This window comes from Gopherus flavomarginatus, chromosome 4, assembly GCF_025201925.1.
Source record: "Gopherus flavomarginatus isolate rGopFla2 chromosome 4, rGopFla2.mat.asm, whole genome shotgun sequence".
Lineage (NCBI taxonomy): Eukaryota > Metazoa > Chordata > Testudines > Testudinidae > Gopherus > Gopherus flavomarginatus.
This window is the reverse complement of record NC_066620.1, coordinates 172,297,561-172,316,869: the sequence shown is the minus strand read 5'-3', so window position 1 is coordinate 172,316,869 and position 19,309 is coordinate 172,297,561.

Sequence of the window (19,309 nt, the reverse complement as noted above, 5' to 3'; positions counted from 1 at the left end):
GAATTATAACTATTATGAGGAAATATGGCTGCATTTCTGAATAGAAATGTTTCCATTTTGAGATGTTTGGGTTTCAACAAAAAGTCAAAATTTTCCAAGGAAAGAAGACGCTCGTTGCAAAAAATTGTGTTTAGTCAATAAACTAATTTTCCATTGAAAAACAGTTTGAATAGAACATTTTTGACCAGCAGCCCTATTTCCTAGCTTTCGTTGGGCAATATTTTAAAGTCCTTATTCCATTATTATTCTGGCAAAACTCCTACTGAAACCAGGCCAAGCTGTCAGAGGGCCTTAGGGTTTGGCCCATTGTCATTGTAAAATAAAAGCTAAGCTTTAGGTCAAGGTTATCAAGAGAGAGCAGTGATTTTGCATGCCTCAATTTTTGGGTACCCAGCTTGAGACACCTTTATGGGGTTTGATTTTCTGAGAGTGTGTGGCTCAGCATTTTCTAAAAATCAAGCCCTTTAAAAATCATCTCAAGTTTAAAACCCAAAAATGAAAACATGCAAAATCACTAGAGACTTTTGGAGTTTGCCCTGTATTTACTAGTGAGTTGATTTTTAATAGATACTCTGATGAAATCGGATTAAATCCATTGTCATAAATAAGAATATTTATTTCTATTTCTGTAAGGAACAGCTTTATGGTTAAACCATTTTAGCAAATGTAAGAATTGATAGCACCACCTAGTACGGAAAATGCAAACCTGAAACTGATATTTGGTAATTTACAGAATCCCATGGTAGGGAGGAAGGGAAGATGATCATATCTCATAGTTATTGATCTAGTGCTTAGTTATTTCAGGTTAACTCTCTGAAATGAGTGATTTTTTTCCCTTTTATTATGCTACACTTTGGATAAATGTATTAATATTAAAATTAGTCATCTTAACAGGTAAAGCATTGGGAAAAAATTGGAGCAAAACCTCAGAGGAGTGAAATCACTTTCTAGCACAGAATGGCCAAGATGGGAGGTGGTGCAGAGCTGCACCGCTCTAGGGACAGCTCTCGGAGAGAGTGTGTCTCAGTGGAGAAGGGTGGGACATGGGCAAAGCCCCCTTGGGGTGGCTTTTGCTCTTGGAGGCAATAGAAGGGAGCTGTCCCTGCTCTCCCCTGAACATAGGCACTGCAGGGGGTGGGGGGAAGAAGAGAGGCTTCTTGCCCCGTCTCCCCACACACATGTTGAGGGACACACTTTACTCAAGTTCAACATGCTTGAAGTTGTTTTGAATTTCCCACTAGGACTAACTATAGGCTTCATGTTCTTGAGAGACAAGGTAAAGCACAACATGCCCTTGAGGACTTACAGTTTTAGAGGCTGGCTGATTAGAGTTATAAGGCCCCTTCTTCCTTCTGCATGCACTTGACTAGAGTTAGGAGGGAGAGGAGCCTCTCTCAGAGGCCACACTTGTCCTAGCACATCACCTCCTCCCCCATCACTTCTGTGTAACTTTCTGCAGACTCCCTGGTAAGCAGGCAGGTCCTATACAACGTAGGCTCGATTAGAAAAAAATTGGCTTTTACTCAGATGGTCCACATTTGTTTTAACGTAAAACTAAGACTGAGATTTCAGAAAGCATGAAGATGACAAAATAGCTCAAACTCCAAAGGGAAGCAAACCTCACCAAGACAGCGAGTGATGAAAGCGAAGACCAGCAGGACCAGATTGAAGCCAGCTAAGGACAAGTGAAATCAGACAGGAGAAAATAAATGAAGAGTCAAAAGTCAGCCAAGTCCAAGTGAAAGGCTCAAGAAATTATCGAAATGAAGCAGCTCAGACACTAATAGTATAAGGTGGTAACAGCAAATCCCATCTTCACTTGAAAACTTCGGTCAACAGGCAGGCATGAAAAAAGCTCTGAATCTTTGAAATTAAATCAGTCAAGAAATCAACAGCATTAAAAGAAAAACAGATCAAAAACTAAATTCCGTGCAGAAAGAATGAGCTCCAGTCTTGGGGCTTGTCTGCATGGGGAAACTGACCAGCTTAGCAATAGCAAAAAAGCTAAAAGTTACTTTGTTCTGGAATATAGTGCCCACACTAGGATAGCTTATTCTGCTATAGCTATGCCAGTTAATTTCCCCGTGTAGATGAATTCTGAGTGAACCACCAAAAACTACAAGAAGAGTTAGAAGACAAAAAATATTTTAGACTGAAAGAGACTGCCAGCTGCTCTTCAGTGATTAAGAACCTGTAAGTTCCATTCAGAGAGCTGTAATGTTGGTATATGCTATGGAATTCTTCACCAAGTTTCTAGCCACAGGAATGAGAGAGTATTCCTACGCTGCTGATCTGGATAAATTAATCAATTCAGAGATCAGTCATCTGTGAAGGAAGATCCACTAGGATGCTTAATGTGCCTGTTTGAAATAATAAGGCATGCGAACTGTAGGAGGACTGAAAGTCAGAGAGTTCCATTTCTTGCTGCTACTGTAAAGGAAACTGTACTTATTGTGCTAATGGTGCAGTTGATGGGAATGACACAGGAAGGGTTATCAAGCATTAGGATCTGCATTAAGCACCCAAGCTAGAGTTGGATACTAAATAGAGCTGATTAGAGTACAGTTCAAGTATCATATTAGAAGCCATGAAGAACCTCCCTGGATTTGCTGAAAACGAGAACCATTTAGTACATGTTCTGTAATCTCCCTTCTTGTGTCTCTTCTCTTCAGCACAGTATCACCAAAGCAGCATTCCTTTCCTGCCAAGCCAGTTCTTTTTCTCCTCATTGGCTTCTTTCTCAGAAAGTTTAAGCTTCCCCTGCTCACTTTTAAAGCTCTTCATCAAACTGTGCTCTCATCTCTTCCTTTACTGCCTTACATGCTATCCAAACTTCTCTCTTGTTTGCTTCCTATGTCCCCGTAAGTCACTTCTCTGTTCTGCTTTTCTCCAGAGGCTTTGGAACATCCTCCTAATTATGTCAAGTTCTCCATGCCTCAAAAATCTGACAATCCATCTGTTCCAGGAAACATTCCAGCCCTACACCCACACACCACTCAGAGCCCTATCTTGTGAGATGTTAGAGCACTGATCTCTCCCCTTTTGTTCTCTGTGTTATTATTAATCATTAGATATTATTTATTTATATTATTGTAGAGTCTAGGAGCCCTAGTCATGGACCAGGACCCATTGTGCCAGGTGCTGTACAAACACAGAACAAAATGAGACATTCCTTGGCCCAGAGAGTTTACAATCTCTGTCTGATATTATACCCACCAGTGCAGACATTTTATGCTTTGCTTAGCACATTTTACTTGTGAAGCACAGAATGCGCTGATGGCACCATCTAAATAATTATCAGACATTTTCAGCTGCCCAAGAGCTACAGGATGTCTTGTGCTGAAAGCAATTGCCAGATGAATTTACAGAAAGGTTAATTTGAGATGTAGGCTGAGTTTCCACCTCTCCTGCACCTTGTTTAAATGTTTGCTCACCTCTAATTATAACACTTTCTGACATAAAACTACCTGTCTTAGATTTCCTGGATATCAAAATACACAGATCTGCACTCTTACCATTTCTCTTATAACAGCTCTCATTTTGTTCCAAAACGTTTGTCTCCCAAGGTCATTTGTACAATGAAGATTAGAAATATCACAATCCATTATACAGCATGTGCTGTCTTTTAATCACCCTTTTAGTTTCCATGAAGACTTTATTCTCATATTGGAAAAAAATTATAGCTCTGGTTTACAAATTCTCTGCTGTACGTGTACAGCAGTGGTGAAACAAAGGGAGAATATATTATTTTGTTCAGTGCCCTGTCAAGTGACTTAATATTCTGATTATCAGTACTACTAGAATCTGTTTTGAGGGCATTTCAAATTGTTACCTTGCAAATAACAGATGACAGCTCTGGTCATCAAAACCTTTTCTATATCCTGCTATCCAAAATAGATCTTTAGAGAGATTAAAGCTGAGCTTCAAAAACAGGGGAAATAAAAAAACAGAACAAATTCTGTATAGGCGGAGATGAAAGCGTTTGATTAAAGATCGTGAAATTTGTTGTTCTGTGACTGCACTTAACAATATGTATAAAGTAACGCATATTGGAAAATATAATCCCATCTATACATACAAAGTGATGGAGTCTAAAATTAGCTATTACCACTCAAGAAAGTATTGTTGAAGTCATTGTGCACAGTTCTCTGAAAACATCTACTCAATGTGCAGTCAAAAAAGCTAACAATGTTAGGAACCCTTAAGAAAGAGGAAAGGGATCGATAATAATACAGTAAACATCGTAATGTCACTCTATAAAACTATGGCATGCCCACACCTTGAATATTGCATGCAATTCTGGTCACCCCATCTCCAAAGAGATATATTAGAAATGGAAAAAGTGCAGAGAAAGGCAACAAAAATTACTAGGGGTATGGAACAACTTCCACATGAAGAGAAATTAAAAAGACTGGGACTGTTCAACTTGGAAAAGAGACAACTAAGAGGGGATATGACAGAGATCTAAAATATCATGACTGGTGTGGAGAAAGTGAATAGGGAAGTGTTATTTTCCCCTTCACGTAACATACAAACAATTACCCAAGGAAAATAATAGGCAGCAGGTTTAAAACAAACATAAGGAAGTACTTCTTCACACAATGCACAGTCATCCTGTAAAATTCTTTGTCAGGGGATGATGTAAAGGTCAAAACTATAACTGGATTCAAAAAAATAATTAGATAAGTTCATGGAGGATAGGTTCATCAGATGATCAGGGATTCAACCCCATACTTTGAGTGCTCCTAAGCTTCTGACTGCCAAATGCTGGGACTGGATGACCGGGGATGGATCACTTATGATTGCTCTGTTCTGTTCACTCCCTTTGAAGCACCTGGCATTGGCGACTGTTGAAAGACCAAGGATACCAGGCTAGATGGACAATTGGTCTGACCCAGTATGTCCGGTCTTATGTTCTTATACACTTTTGTGCATAACTCTGGCTTGTACTAGGTGTCATCAAATGGACAATGTGTTTGCCATTTATTTCAGCAGTATAGAGGTGATGATGTATGTCCTCCATCCCCATCTTTGTCTGCTCTTTTACATTCTACCATAAGAGGGCATGGTTGCATAGAGAATTCGTTCCCAGAGGGCAAAAAGGAATTGCCTGCTCCAGCTCACTGTTACAGCCCTTCTGTTGTCAGAATAACACATTAACTTGTTATTGTGCCTGTGTAATCACAGCCCATATATCAATCTTGGTGCCTGTCATGGTATAATTCCCCACTCTGAACCTTAGCGTCCAAAAGATGGGGTACCAGCATGAATTCCTCTAAGCTCAATCACCAGCCTAGAACCCGTAGCGCTGCCACCAACCAGGAATTCCAGTGCCTGGTACACTCTGGTCCCCCCAAAACCTGGCCCGGGGACCCCCAAGACCCAGACCCTCTGGATCTTAACACAAGGAAAGTAAACCCTTTCCCTCACCGTTGCCTCTCCCAGACTTCCCCTCCCTGGGTTATCCTGGAAGATCACTGTGATTCAAACTCCTTGAATCTTAAAACAGAGAGGGAAATTTACCTTCCCCCCTCCTTCTCTTTCCCCCTCCCAGACTCTTCCTGAGAGAGAAAGTAATCCTGACACAGAGAGAAATTAGCCTCTCTCTCCCCCTTCCCTCCTTTCTCCCCACCAATTCCCTGGTGAATCCAGACCCAGTCCCCTGGGGTCTCACCAGAATAAAAAAACAATCAGGTTCTTAAACAAGAAAAGCTTTTAATTAAAGAAAGAAAAAACAGGAAAAATTATCTTTGTAAATTTTAAAAAAATGGAATAGGTACAGAGTCTTTCAGCTATAGACACTGGGAACACCCTCCCAGCCTAAGTATACAAATACAAATTAAAATCTTTTCAGCAAAATACCAATTTGAACTCCTTTCAGCCAAATACACATTTGAACTCCTTCCAACCAAATACACATTTGCAAATAAAGAAAACAAACATAAGCCTAACTTGCTTTATCTACCTAGTACTCACTATTCTAGATCTATAAGAAACTGTATCAGGGAGATTAGAGAGAAACCTGGTTGCACATCTGATCCCTCTGAGCCCCCAGAGTGAACAACAACCAAAACTAACAACAGCACAGCACAAAAACTTCCCTCCCTCAAGATTTGAAAGTATCCTGTCCTCTGATTGGTCCTCTGGTCAGGTGACAGCCAGGCTTACTGAACTTGTTAACTCTTTACAGTCAAAGAGATAAAAGTACTTCTGTTCTATTAACTCTTACTTATCTGTTTATGACAGTGCCTCTGTCAGAATATCCCATATCCCTGTACTGAGGGACTCTAAGTACAGGACCAATGGACATAAACGGCAAAACCTCAGAATGAATAGGAGTCACATCCCATTTCTGCCTTGGCTTCTGCAACACACAGTTCCTCCCTATGGGTTTTCAGATTCACAAAGAATCATATCTTTTTGTTCTCCTTTCACCCTCCTCATATTAGTCACATGACCGAAAGTTCTAACAGCCCTCTCAACTCCTGTTGTACTATCCACAGGGGACACCTCAGTGACCAAAATGGTCCTATAGGGATCGAACAATATTAATACAGTGTATGCATTCAACAACAATATTCAATAACACTAAATTATTTTATAACTAACTGCTGCAATATTCCTCAAAAAGAAATCAGAGGTGAACTCTGAGCAATCCTCAAGCCCTTGTCTGTTCAGGTGCCAATTTGTAATATTTGGGTGGGCTAGAACTTCATTGCCCTTCTCCAGTGCCTAAAAGACTCCAACTTGCATAGAAAAGCCCCTGGAGACCCAGAATTCAGTCACTGAGAATTTTCGGTAAGGATTGCACAGTGTCGACCTCCCCACAATCAAGTCCAAAAGAACAAAAGGAATGAATTTAATTTCTAAGGACCAACTTTATAAAAATCTTATTATGAAGAAACATTAATAATAATAATACTATCAATTTATACACCATAACATGGCTACTTTATAAGCCACATACATTATCTTCACAGTTATACCTAAACATAAAAAAAGAAAACAAATTAAATCTGAACAGGTCAGTCTCCACAGAAACACAGTAAGAAGCCACTCAGAGTTTCCAGAATCTTAGGTTGAGTTCATCTGAGACTCAGCTAGAGTCTTTGGTCAGCAGTGTTCACGTCGCATTCCCCGTCAGTATCTGGCCCAAGCTGGGAAAGCTAATGATCCAACTAGCATGTGACGTTACACCCCATATTCTTCATAGAAATATTGTTATGATATGAATATGGCGTAACTAAGATATGTTTTAAACAAGATGGATCATGTGAGGTGGTATTGAAAAGGTTATGATTTACTGAATGTGTTTATTCAATTTGTATGCATGTATCATTTCTGTATTGTCTATGTAACAATTACAAAAGTGTGAGTATGTGCTTGGGATAATGACAGGTTTCAGAGTATCAGCCCTGTTAGTCTGTATCCCCAAAAAGAACAGGAGTACTTGTGGCACCTTAGAGACTAACAAATTTATTTGAGCATAGTAAGACGATATATATACACATACAGAGAACATGAAAAAGTGGAAGTAGTTTTTATAATCTTCTTACTATATGTTCCACTCTATGCATCTGATGACGTGGGCTGTAGCACACAAAAGCTTATGCTCAAATAAATTTGTTAGTCTCTAAGGTGCCACAAGTACTCCTGTTTATGTGGTTGGGAAACGTCCACGAGACGGTAAGCAATCAGCGTTAATTGGACATTAAGAAAAGACAGTGAGTCTCCAAAGATGTGGATCCCCCCCATCTTCCCAGGAGTTCCTTCCTGTGGACCTTTTACAAATAAACCTTGTCTCATTCTTGCTAGCAAGTTAAAGAAGTATGGGCTGAATGAATGGACTATAAGGTGGATAAAAAGCTGGTTAGATCATCGGGCTCAACAGGTAGTGATCAATGGCTCATTGTCTAGTTGGCAGCCGGTATCAAGTGGAGTGCCCCAAGGGTCGGTTCTGGGGCCAGTTTCTTTCAATATCTTTATTAATGATCTGGAGGATGGTGTGGACTGCAAGTTTGCAGATGACACTAAACTGGGAGGAGTGGTAGATATGCTGGAGGGTAGGGATAGCATACAGAGTGACCTAGACAAATTAGAGAATTGGACCAAAAGAAATCTGATAAGGTTCAACAAGGACATGTGCAGAGTCCTGCACTTAGGACAGAAGAATCCCATGCACTGCTACAGACTAGGGACCAAATGGCTTGGCAGCAGTTCTGCAGAAAAGGACCTACGGGTTACAGTGGAGGAGAAGCTGGATATAAGTCGACAGCATGCCCTTGTTGCCAAGAAGGCTAACGGCATTTTGGGCTGTATAAATAGGGGCATTGCCAGCAGATCGAGGGACGTGATCATTTCCCTCTATTTGACATTGGTGAAGCCTCATCTGAAGTACTGTGTCCAGTTTTGGGCCCCACACTACAAGAAGGATGTGGGAAAATTGGAAAGAATCCAGCGGAGGGCAACAAAAATGATTAGGGAGCTGGAGCACATGATTTATGAGTAGAGGCTGAGGGAACTGGGATTATGTAATCTGCAGAAGAGAAGAATGAGGGGGGATTTGATAGCTGCTTTCAACTGCCTGAAAGGAAGTTCCAAAGAGGATGGATCTAGACTCTTCTCAGTAGTAGCAGATGACAGAACAAGGAGTAATGGTCTCAAGTTGCAGTGAGGGAGGTTTAGGTTGGATATCTAGAACAAATTTTTCACTAGGAGGGTGGTGAAGCACTCGATTGGGTTACCTAAGGAGATGGTGGAATCTCCTTCCTTAGAGGTTTTTAAGGTCAGGCTTGGCAAAGTCCTGGCTGGGATGATTTAGTTGGGGATTGATCCTGCTTTGAGTAGGGGGTTGGACTAGATGCCCCCCTGAGGGCCCTTCCAACCCTGATATTCTATGATTCATGGTAGCCCTCACACTTCAAGGTCATGTGATAAGGTCACCTGGTACAAAATACCACCTTGGACACTGCTGTTACTTTTCCACTGGAAACAAAGGCTTCCCGCCTTATGTAAATTCTATTTAAGGCTGTGAAGGAAGTCATTCAGGACTCTCCTCTATTGCCTCCCCAGGAAGGAAGACTGCTAAAAACACCCGGAGGGAAAGGCAGGATTGAGTCCAGGCTGAGACAGAAGTCCAGTCTGTAAAGAGAAATAACTGGACTCTAAGCTACAGAAACTATGCAACTTGCCTAAAACAACACAGAGTGAGAAATTACATTTTGTAACCTGTTTCTTGAGTGTATTATGCTTAGTTTGCATGTTTTGTTTTATTTGCTCAGTAATCTGCTTTGTTCTGTTTGCTGTCCCTTATAATCACTTAAAATTTACCTTTTGTAGTTAATAAACTTATTTCTTGTTCACTTCAAAACCCAGTTTGTGCAATTCATATCTGGTGGGGAGAGGGAGAGGCAAAGAGCATTGTATATCTCTCTCCACCTTGAGGGAGGGGGTGATTTTTATGAGCTTGCATTGTGCAGATCTCTTTATACAGCACAAGACAATATTATTTTTGGGATTACACCCAAAAGAAGGTATGCACATGAGTGCTGGATAAATCCCTGAGCTGAATCTTCCCACACGGAGATGATTTCAATCTGTGTCTGCAGCTGAGTGTGGTCTTACCTGTGTGTGAGCTAGAGAAGGCTTGAGGGTCTGGCACAGCAAGGACAGTGTGAGGAAGCCCAGGCTGGTGGAACAGGAAGATGCTATGGGTTCCCAGCACATCAGGTGGCATCCCAGATCGGGGTTCCAACCCGTCACACAGGGGACCACATTTGGTGATGAATCCTGGTCACGTGCCTCCTAAGATACATTGCATATGCTAAGAAGATCATCAAATCTGTAATCTGCTGAGTCAAAAGCAGCATCTTCCCTCCACTTGCTTGCAGAAATTTTCAGTTTGAATCCATGCAGACTCTTCCTCCTTCTCTGCTGAAATCACCCAGGTAGCTAGTCAGCTAACCAACCACTCAGTTAACTATATAGATTTAAAAAACCTTGCTGTAAAATGCTCAGAGTTAGGGAAAACAGTCTGCTTTTTACTCCTGGGCTTAGCTTCTGTCAATCCACACAGGGCACATGGCCTTTTGCAAAGCAACTTCCCTGATTACTTGCCCTCATGGAATTTGAGTTCAGCAGCAGGGAATCTATTGAGCATACCCAAAACTACCACACCAATTCCAGAAACTTCTGGATGTGGCATGTTAACTGTGCATCTACCTAGCAAGAATGAACCAGGCACAACTCATTCTTCCCCACCCACATAGATCTCATCCCCATAGAGCTCTTAAAGACATATCTCCCTGTTAGGTATATGGGTTACACCTGCTTTTTAGCATTAGCAATGGACTCAAACCAATCCTGGATTTGAATACACCAGGTCTTTGGTGAAGTCTGAGAAGGCTGAATCAGGAGTCACCTGAGGGTTAAACCATTCTAGAAGCTCCCTGAGTTTTTCTTCTAACAAAGAGAGAAATACTGAGGATACTGCTTGTGCCTGAACTCTTTTCTGGGACACAGGAAAATTGGGATGTCTTCATCAAATTTATGATTCAGTCCAGACATAATATACTTGTCGTGTGAGCCTGACTAGCTGGTGTATGATACTCAACTGAATGTTTCTTAGTCACTTGGTGCACATTGGTTTGCAGTTGGTATGTAAATACCATGGTCTCATTTCCCTCCTCACCAAAGGATAGAGTAAACTTCCAAAAGAATCACAATTAAATACTAGAGGAAAAGCAATGAAAGGAAAAATGCATTGATATACAACCAGCCTAACTCATCTCTATCTCAGTGTTGCCTCACTGTGTGAGCTCTTCACATAGAATCATAGAAGTATAGGACTGCAGGGGACCTTAATAGGTCATCTAGGGTAGTCCCCTGCACTCAAGGCAGGACTACGTAATAACTTAACCATTCCTGACAGTTCTTAAAAACCTCCAATGACAGAGATCTCATGACTTCCCTAGGCAATTTGTTCTGGTGCTTAACTACCCTGACAGTTAGGAATTTTTCCCTAATGTCCGACCTAACCCTCCCTTGCTACAATCTAAACCCACTGGTTCTTGTCCTATCCTCAGAGGTTAAAGAGAATAATTTTTCACCCTTCTTCTCATAACTACCTTTTAGGTATTTGAAAACTGTTATGTCCCCCATCAGTCTTCTCTTCTCCAAACTAAAACCCAATTTTGCTCATAGGTCATGTTTTCTAGACCTTTAATAATTTTTGTTGCTCTTCCCAGGACTTTCTCCAATTTGACTATATCTTTCCTGAAATGTAGGGCCCAGAAATGGACAGCTGAGGTCTCAGTGCAGAGTAGAGTAGAAGAATTACTTCATGTTTCTTGCTTACAACACTCCTGCTAGTACATCCCAGAATTATGTTTGCTTTTTTTGCAAGAGTATTACACTATTAACTCATATTTGTCTTGTGCTTCAAAGCACTTGCAATCCCTCTCAACTTGGTACCATCTGCAAACTTTGCAAGTGTACTCTCTATGCCATTATCTAAATCACTGATGAAGATATTGAACAGAACTGGACCCAGGAATAATCCCCGCAGAACCCCACTCGATATGCCCTTCCAGCTTGACTATGAAACACTGATAACTGAACAGTTTACTAACCAGTTATGTACCCACCTTATAGTAGCTCCATCTAGGCTGTATCTCCCTAATTCATTTATGAGAGGGTCATGCAAGACAATATCAAAAGCCTTACTAAAGTCAAAATATACCACCATCTACAACTTTCCCCAATCCACAAGGCTTGTTACCCTGTCAAAGAAAGCTATTAGGTTGGTTTGACATGATTTGTTCTTGACAAACCATATTGACTGTTACTTATCACCTTATTAGCTTCTAGGTGTTTGCAAATTGATTGCTTGATTATTTGCTCCATTATTTTTCCAGGTACTGAAGTTAAACTAACTGGTCCGTAATTCCCCTTTGTTGTCCTTATTCCAGTTTATATAGATTGGCACTATATTTGTCCCCTTCCAATTGCTAATGGCTCAAACATCTCCTCATTCAGCTCCTTGAGTATTCTAGGATGTATTTCATCTGGCCCTGATGACCTGAAGACATATAACTTGTCTAAGTAATTTTTAACTTGTTCTTTCCCTATTTTAGCCTCTGATCGTAACCCATTTTCACTGGCATTCACTGTGTTAGATGTACAATTACTATTAACCTTTTTAGTGAAAACTGAAAAAAAAAGTCATTTAGCAGTTCTGCCATTTCCACATTTTCTGTTATTGTCTTTCTCCACCCCTACTCCCCCCAACACTAGGTACTGGGCCTACCCTGTTCTTGGTGTTCATTGTGCTTCTAATGCATTTGCAGAATGTTTTCTTGTTAACCTCTTTGTTCGTAGCTAACAATCTCATTTTGTGCCTTGGCCTTTCCAATTTTGTTCCTACATACTTGTGTTGTTTGTTTATATTCATCCTTCATAATTTTATCTAGTTTCCACTTTCTGTAGGTGTAAGACTCTTTTTTGAGTTTCAGATCATTGAAGATCTTCGAGTTAAGCCAGGGTGGTCTCTTACCTTACTTCCTATCTTTCCTACACAGTGGGATAGTTTGCTCTTGTGCCCTTAATAATATCTCTTTGAAAAACTGCCAACTGTCTCAAACTGGTTTTTCCCCTTAGACTTGCTTCCCATGGGATCTACCCTACCAACTCCCTGAGTTTGCTAAAGTCTGCCTTCTTGAAATCCATTGTCTTTATTCTGTTTTCCCTCCTACAATTCCTTCAGATTATGAAGTCTTGTCATTTCATGATCACTTTCATTCAAGCTGCCTTCCACTTTCAAATTCTCAACCAGTTCCTCCCTATGTGTCAAAATCAAATCTAGAACAACCTCTCTCCTAGTTGCTTTCTCCATCTTCTGAAATAAAAATTTGTCTCCAATGCATTCCGAGAACTTTTTGGATATTCTGTGCCCTGCTGTGTTATTTTCCCAACAAATGTCTGGGTAGTTGAAGTCCCCCATCACCACCAAGTCCTGTGCTTTAGATTATTTTATTAGTGATTTTTTAAAAAAGCCTCATCTACCTCTTCTTCCTGCTTAGGTGGTCTGTAACACCACCCTTGTCTTTTTAGTTTTTATCCTCACCTAGAGACTTTCAACAAGTCTGTCTCCTATTTCCATCTCAACCTCAGTCCAAGTGTACACATCTTTGTTAAGGCAACACCATATCCCTTTTTCCCTGCCTGTCCTTCCTGAGCAAACTGTACCCTTCAATACCATTATTCCAGTCATGTGTATTATCCCACCAAGTCTCTGTGATGCCAACTATCTCATAGCTGTGTTTATTCACTAGTATTTCTAGTTCTGCTTGTTTTTTCCCAATACATCTTGCATTAACATACAGACGTCTAAGATACGGATTTGATTTCCCTTCTGTGTTCCCTCTTATCTCTTCCTTGTCTCCCATGGTTCCCTCCCCACCCCACCCCCTGATTCTAAACCTTCTCCCAGGTCTCCATGTTTCTGACATACATGTGGGCTTTTGTCACCTGCCCTCATCAAACCTAGTTTAAAACCCTCCTCACTAAATTAGCCAGTGTGTATCCAGAGATGCTTTACCCGTTCCTCAAAGGGGACTATATCTCTGCTTAGCAGTCCTTCTTCCCGGAGCAGCATCAGTCAAGAAAACTGAAGCCCTCCTGGTGACACCATCTGCACCACCCTGCATTCAGCTTCAGGATGCATCTGTCTCTGCTTGGGCCCCTACTCTTGACCAGAAGAATCAAAGAGAATAGCACCTGTGCCCCCAGCTCCTTCACCCTCACTCGCAGAGCCTTGTAGTCACTTCTGATCTGCTCAAGGTCATACCTTGCAGTATCATTAGTACCCACATGGACAAGTAGCATGGGGTAGTAGTCAGAGGGCTGGATGATCCTCAAGAATCCCTCTGTAATGTCTTGGACATAGGGCCATGACAGGCAGCACCACCTCCTGGGATGTCATGTCAGATGGACAGATGGGTGCCTCTGTCCCTCTCAGAAGGGAGTCACTGGCTACCACCACCCTATGTTTCCTCTGGGGAGTGGTGGCCACAATCCTCCCAGCTTTGGGGATACAGAACTTCTCCACTTCCATCTTTGGGGGGTGATTCCTCATCCCTTGTTGCCAGGGCAGCATAATGGCTCTTCATCACCGTAGTTGGTTGGTTGGCAGCAGGGGTGAAGAGCACTGCCAGCTGACAGAAGTAAACAGCAGCCAGTGTCCTCCCTGTGACAGAGCCGTATCTTTCTCCCCCCGGTGGTGTGATAGCAGGCCTCTCTAGCTGGATAGCTTCCTCAGCCTTGGAGATCTCCACAGGAATACTCTTGATGAATTCCTTACGTGCACAGATGCTCCTCAGCTTAGTCACCTCCTCCTGTAGCTCTCCCACCTGCTTCCTGGGAGATGCCACCAGCAGACTTTTTTCACCCTGGATAGTCTCCCAGCCTGTCTCCTAGTGATGGTAGAAGGAGGCAACAGCCGCTTACAGCATTACTTGGAGCACAGAAACTGCGGGCAAAATTAAAGAAACTCCTTAACTGCATTGGTAAATCCTTGTAAGACAATGGAAGAGGCCATTTCCAGCTGCTTTGCAAGAATCTTTCAATGAAATGGAAACTAGGCTGGTAATATTAATCCATTAATGTTCATCTATGCCACACATTACACATGGTAGACCTTTTCCCATCTTATCTACAAAGCCCCATGAACACCGTTCTTTAAATCCCTACTGAAGAACCATTTCAATCATGATGCCTACAGGAAACTGCCATTAAGTGGCTAGGTCTATGGCCAATAGAGATTTTTTAAAAAATCTAAAATGTATTGGTTAATTTATATCTGATTTTTTTTGTTCAAATCTCTAATCCATCTAGCTATGCACATATCTAGTCTATGGAATCATGTTTCCTACCCCATTACCCCATCATCTCCTGGTTCCTTCTGTTTGTTTGTCAAACCCACTTGCTGCATCTTATCCTAAATTGGACTAAGCTCTGCAGTGCACGAACTGCTTTTTATTACAGATATGCCGTTGAACAGTACCTAGCATGACAGGGCCTTACTCCTATGGGGAGCCTCTGTGAAGGAATTCTCCAAATGGGGTTTGCGGGCAGATTCTGCAAAGGCACAAAAAGGAGTCAGGGACCTAACTCACGTTGTGCCTCTGGAAGGCACAAAAGGAAGATTCTTGAAATCTCCTTTAATTAATGAAGGGCAGGTTTGCTGCCTAACAAACAGAAAGAGTGACTACCCATGGAATCAACTGCGCAGAGACAGTTGGGGAGGGGATGCTAAGAGGATGAACATTCATTGAAGCCATTTGGGATTTTCACTTTGCTCCATTCTAAGCAGCTTCACCATGACCAAATATTACTTGGCAGCAGAACATTACCTGTGGTGCTGGTGTAGACACTAGGTAGCTGGCTGAAGATGCAAGAATGCTAGCTGTTGTTGTTGCAATTAACCAAGAACTATAGATAAACCCAAGATGGCAGATATAGTTTAATAATCTCATAAAGTCAGATATGGCGCCTTATCAGGGTGAATCAGTGCATGTAAAAAGGATAAAAGAACCTTTCTGTGTCCCCCCATGAACTGGTATCCATTTTCTAAACCAAACTCTAAAGGAACCTCTTTGGAGTGTCTGAAATGTTCAGCTAATTCTCTGCCCTGTCTTCTCTTCCCTACCTGCGGAAATTGAATTCCAGGCACAGACTTTCCAGCCTGAGGAAATGCCTCAAATAATAAAATTTGTTACCTATTCTAACGGGCACAGGTTTGTTTCAAACATAAACAGCATAGACAAGTTGTGGTATCTTGAAGTCCCTCCTTCAGCAGATATTTGCTTCACGTTCTTTATCACATTTTAAAATGTTTCAGCTGCCCAAAAGAAGTTGTTACTACTTGCATCAGGCTAGACTCATTTGAAATATAGCCATCTGCCTGTTGATAGACATGAAGTGGTTTCACACCCAGCTGAGCCTACTTGTGGATACAATAGTCAAAGTCGTACCATGATGTCTGTAACTCCCCATAGCCACTTTTCCTTTCGACTGTTATTGTTAGCTCTACACACAAACTCTCCTTTCATCCCAGATAGTTAGAATGGCTCCCTTCATGTACTGTTGAAGACATAAGAATAAGAAAGGAGAGGCAAACAGCTGCATCATCATTCCTGAGGGTGCTGTTTAGTTTAGGCTATAGCTTCACTGCAGGCTAAGGATAGATTCAGCAATCATGGATTAGCTAATACTAACCCGCTACAGCGTGACCACATTGGTGACATCAGCACACTGCTTCATGCCCTGTTTCTGCACTAGTCTTTTATCTGGCCATGAGAAGCAATACATTTGGGCATGTATCCCATGATTCATAGTACCACAACTCCAAGCAGCAAAACACCCAGTTGAGGGAGCCAATAATGCTCTGTCTAGAAGCACATTGCTATTGCCTTCTGGAAGCTGCCAACTCCAGACTGTTACAGATTTGTTGGTAATCAGTTTGGTGTTGGCATATCCACAGTTGACACAGTGGTCATTCAGGTTTGCAAGGCAGTTGATGCTGTGCTGTCCTCCAGGGTTATAAACATTGGAAATATTCCTAAAATAAGTGCAGGGTTTGAACAGATGGGGGTCCCAAGCTGTGCAGGGAGGCCAGCGACCCCCTTGGGCCTGGTCCCTCTCTAACCCCTCACCCATTGAATTAGGAGACTACATTTATATCTGGAGCAATCCTTATACATCTGCATTGCTTTGACCTCACATTCTGAAGCCTTTCACTGACCCTGAGCGATCTCTGAAGTGTCCTCACCTCCCTCAGTGAGTCTGATACTGTCATATGGCCCTGACACAGACAGAAAACAAGTTTCTGAGTGCCCATGAGTTCCTATAATTTCATACTCACTGTACGCATTAAGAACTAAAAAGTAACACATTTTATCTCAAAAGGAAGCCATTCTTTGCGGATTCTCTCAGACAGCAAACTTCAGCCTGTTGCAATGCTTCATAAAGTTGGTTCCCCAGGAAAAGAAATAGTTTATTTTTCCCTCCAACTCTCCCAGAAATTTTTTGGGAAGATGGGGTGGAATCCAAGACCTAGGAGACAGAGCAGCAATGGTGATTATGTTAAACCTGTTTGAGGATGCTGCAACCTTACAAGGCGTCATGCTGCTTCAGATCCCATAATGAAAGAACCAGTATTCCAGGCTTTAGCAAGGAGACCTTCTGTCTACATTAGGGGAATCTTTCTGTATCTTATGAGAGGGGCTGTGTTCACGGCACTGCTCAGAACATGGTCTAGTTATAAATTTTTCTTTCTTCTTCTTCTTCTTTTTTCCTTTATGCAGCTTTTCCCGGTGAGGGTCACAGCAGCAGCTTGGAGAGTAGGGAGGACCAGACCTCCCTTTCCTCTGCAACAGGTGCTAGCTCCTCCTGGGGAATTCCCCAGCACTTCCAAGCCAGAATGGAGATATAATCCCTCCAGCAAGTCCTGGGTCAGCCTCAGGGCCTCCTCCCAGTGGGACGTGCCCTTTAGAGTTCCAAAGGAAGCCTCCCATCCACCTCAGCTGTCTCCTCTTGATCCAGAGGAGTAGCAGCTCTACTCCAAGGCCTTGCTAAATAGCTGAGTTCCTCACCCTGTCCTGGACAGTAAGTCCAGCCACCAGTAAGTCCAGAGAAACCTAATTTCCACTGCTTGTACGCACGATCGCTTCCTTTCGGTCATTACCTAAAATTCATGAGCATAGGTGAGGATGGGGACATAGATCGACCTGTAAACCGAAAGCTTTGTCCGAGAACTCAGCTCCCACTTCACCACTATCACTGCTGCCGCCCCACCAATCCGCCAGTCCTGCTTGCCATCACTCGTGAACAGGAATCTTAGTTAATTTAACGCTTCCACTAAGGGCAGCTGCTCCCCCACACCTGGAGAGAACAGTCCACTTTCTTCTGGGATAGGACCATGACCATGACCTCTGATTTGGAGGTGCTGATTCTTATCTCAGCTGCTTCATGCTCTGCAGTGAAACATTCGAGGGCACATTGGAGATTGCAGTCTGAAGCAACAAGAAACACGTCAGCAGCAGTGATGACATTAGCAAGTTCCTGTACTGTATGCACACCACAGCTCAGCTGGGCCTTACTATCCTGTCCATGAAAATCATGAATAGGAGTGGGGACAAGATACATCTTTGGCGGAGTCCAATGCCCATCTTGAACGAATATGATTTCATGCCAAGAATACGAACACAACTCTCACTTAGAGAATAGAGGGACTGGCTAGAACGTAAAAGAGGCAACGGCACCTCATGCTCCCGCAGCACTTCTCACAAGAAATCTCGGGGATTGTGGTCATATGCCTTCTCCAGGTCTACAAAACAAAGGTAGACCAAATTAGCCATCTCCCATGACCTCTTGAATATCTGCAAGAGAGCAGAGAGCTGGTCTGTAGTTCCACAGCAGGGACAGAATCTGCATTGTTCCTCCTGAATCTGAGGTTCAACTAATGGGCATAACCTCCTCTCCAGCACCCTGACATAGGCTTGGCTGAGGGGTGAGATCCCCCTATAGTTGGAATACACCCTTTGCTCTCCTTTCTTAAATATCAGGACGTATTGAGGCACAGTAGCCTTCCCCCAGACTGGAGAGTGAGGGATCATTACACTTCCCTTGGTGGGCGAAGCTGAATCTGCCCTGCCCAGCTTGCTGGAAGTACCAGGGCGGGCAGGAAGTATAAAGGGAAGGCTCTGCAGCTCAGTTGGGCAGGAGTCAGCAGAGGAGACAGATGCCTCTGCCCTGCTGTGGCACCTGGGAGCTGAATTGGTGCTCTGCTGCACCCTGCTGCCGGAGGAGATGGATCCAGATGAAGAGTTGCTGGGACTGCCATTGGCTGTATACCCAGAGGAACCCGAGGATCAGTGGATGCCAGAGGTAGAAAAGGAAGTAGGAAGTAGCCATGGGGCAGCCGATGCCTGGCTACAGGGATGACCACTTCTAGGTCAGCGTGTTGTGGCTGCATCCCCACCGACCCAGTGGCAGACCACTCTGCCACTGTTAGGGTCCTGGGCTGGGACCTGGTGGAGTTGGGACGGCCTGCGTCCCCACTGCCACCCCAATTCTGGGGTGGCCGACTCCTCCCCCCTTAGGAGGTCTGTGCTCCATAATCCCCCCCCCTGCTAGTACCCTAGACGCCTGCCAGGTCCTCAATCCCCATGGGAGCCCCTAGACTGTGTGGGCACTCATCCCGACTTGAACCCTGAGACTGGCTGCCTGAGCCCACAAGATTAGGCTAAAA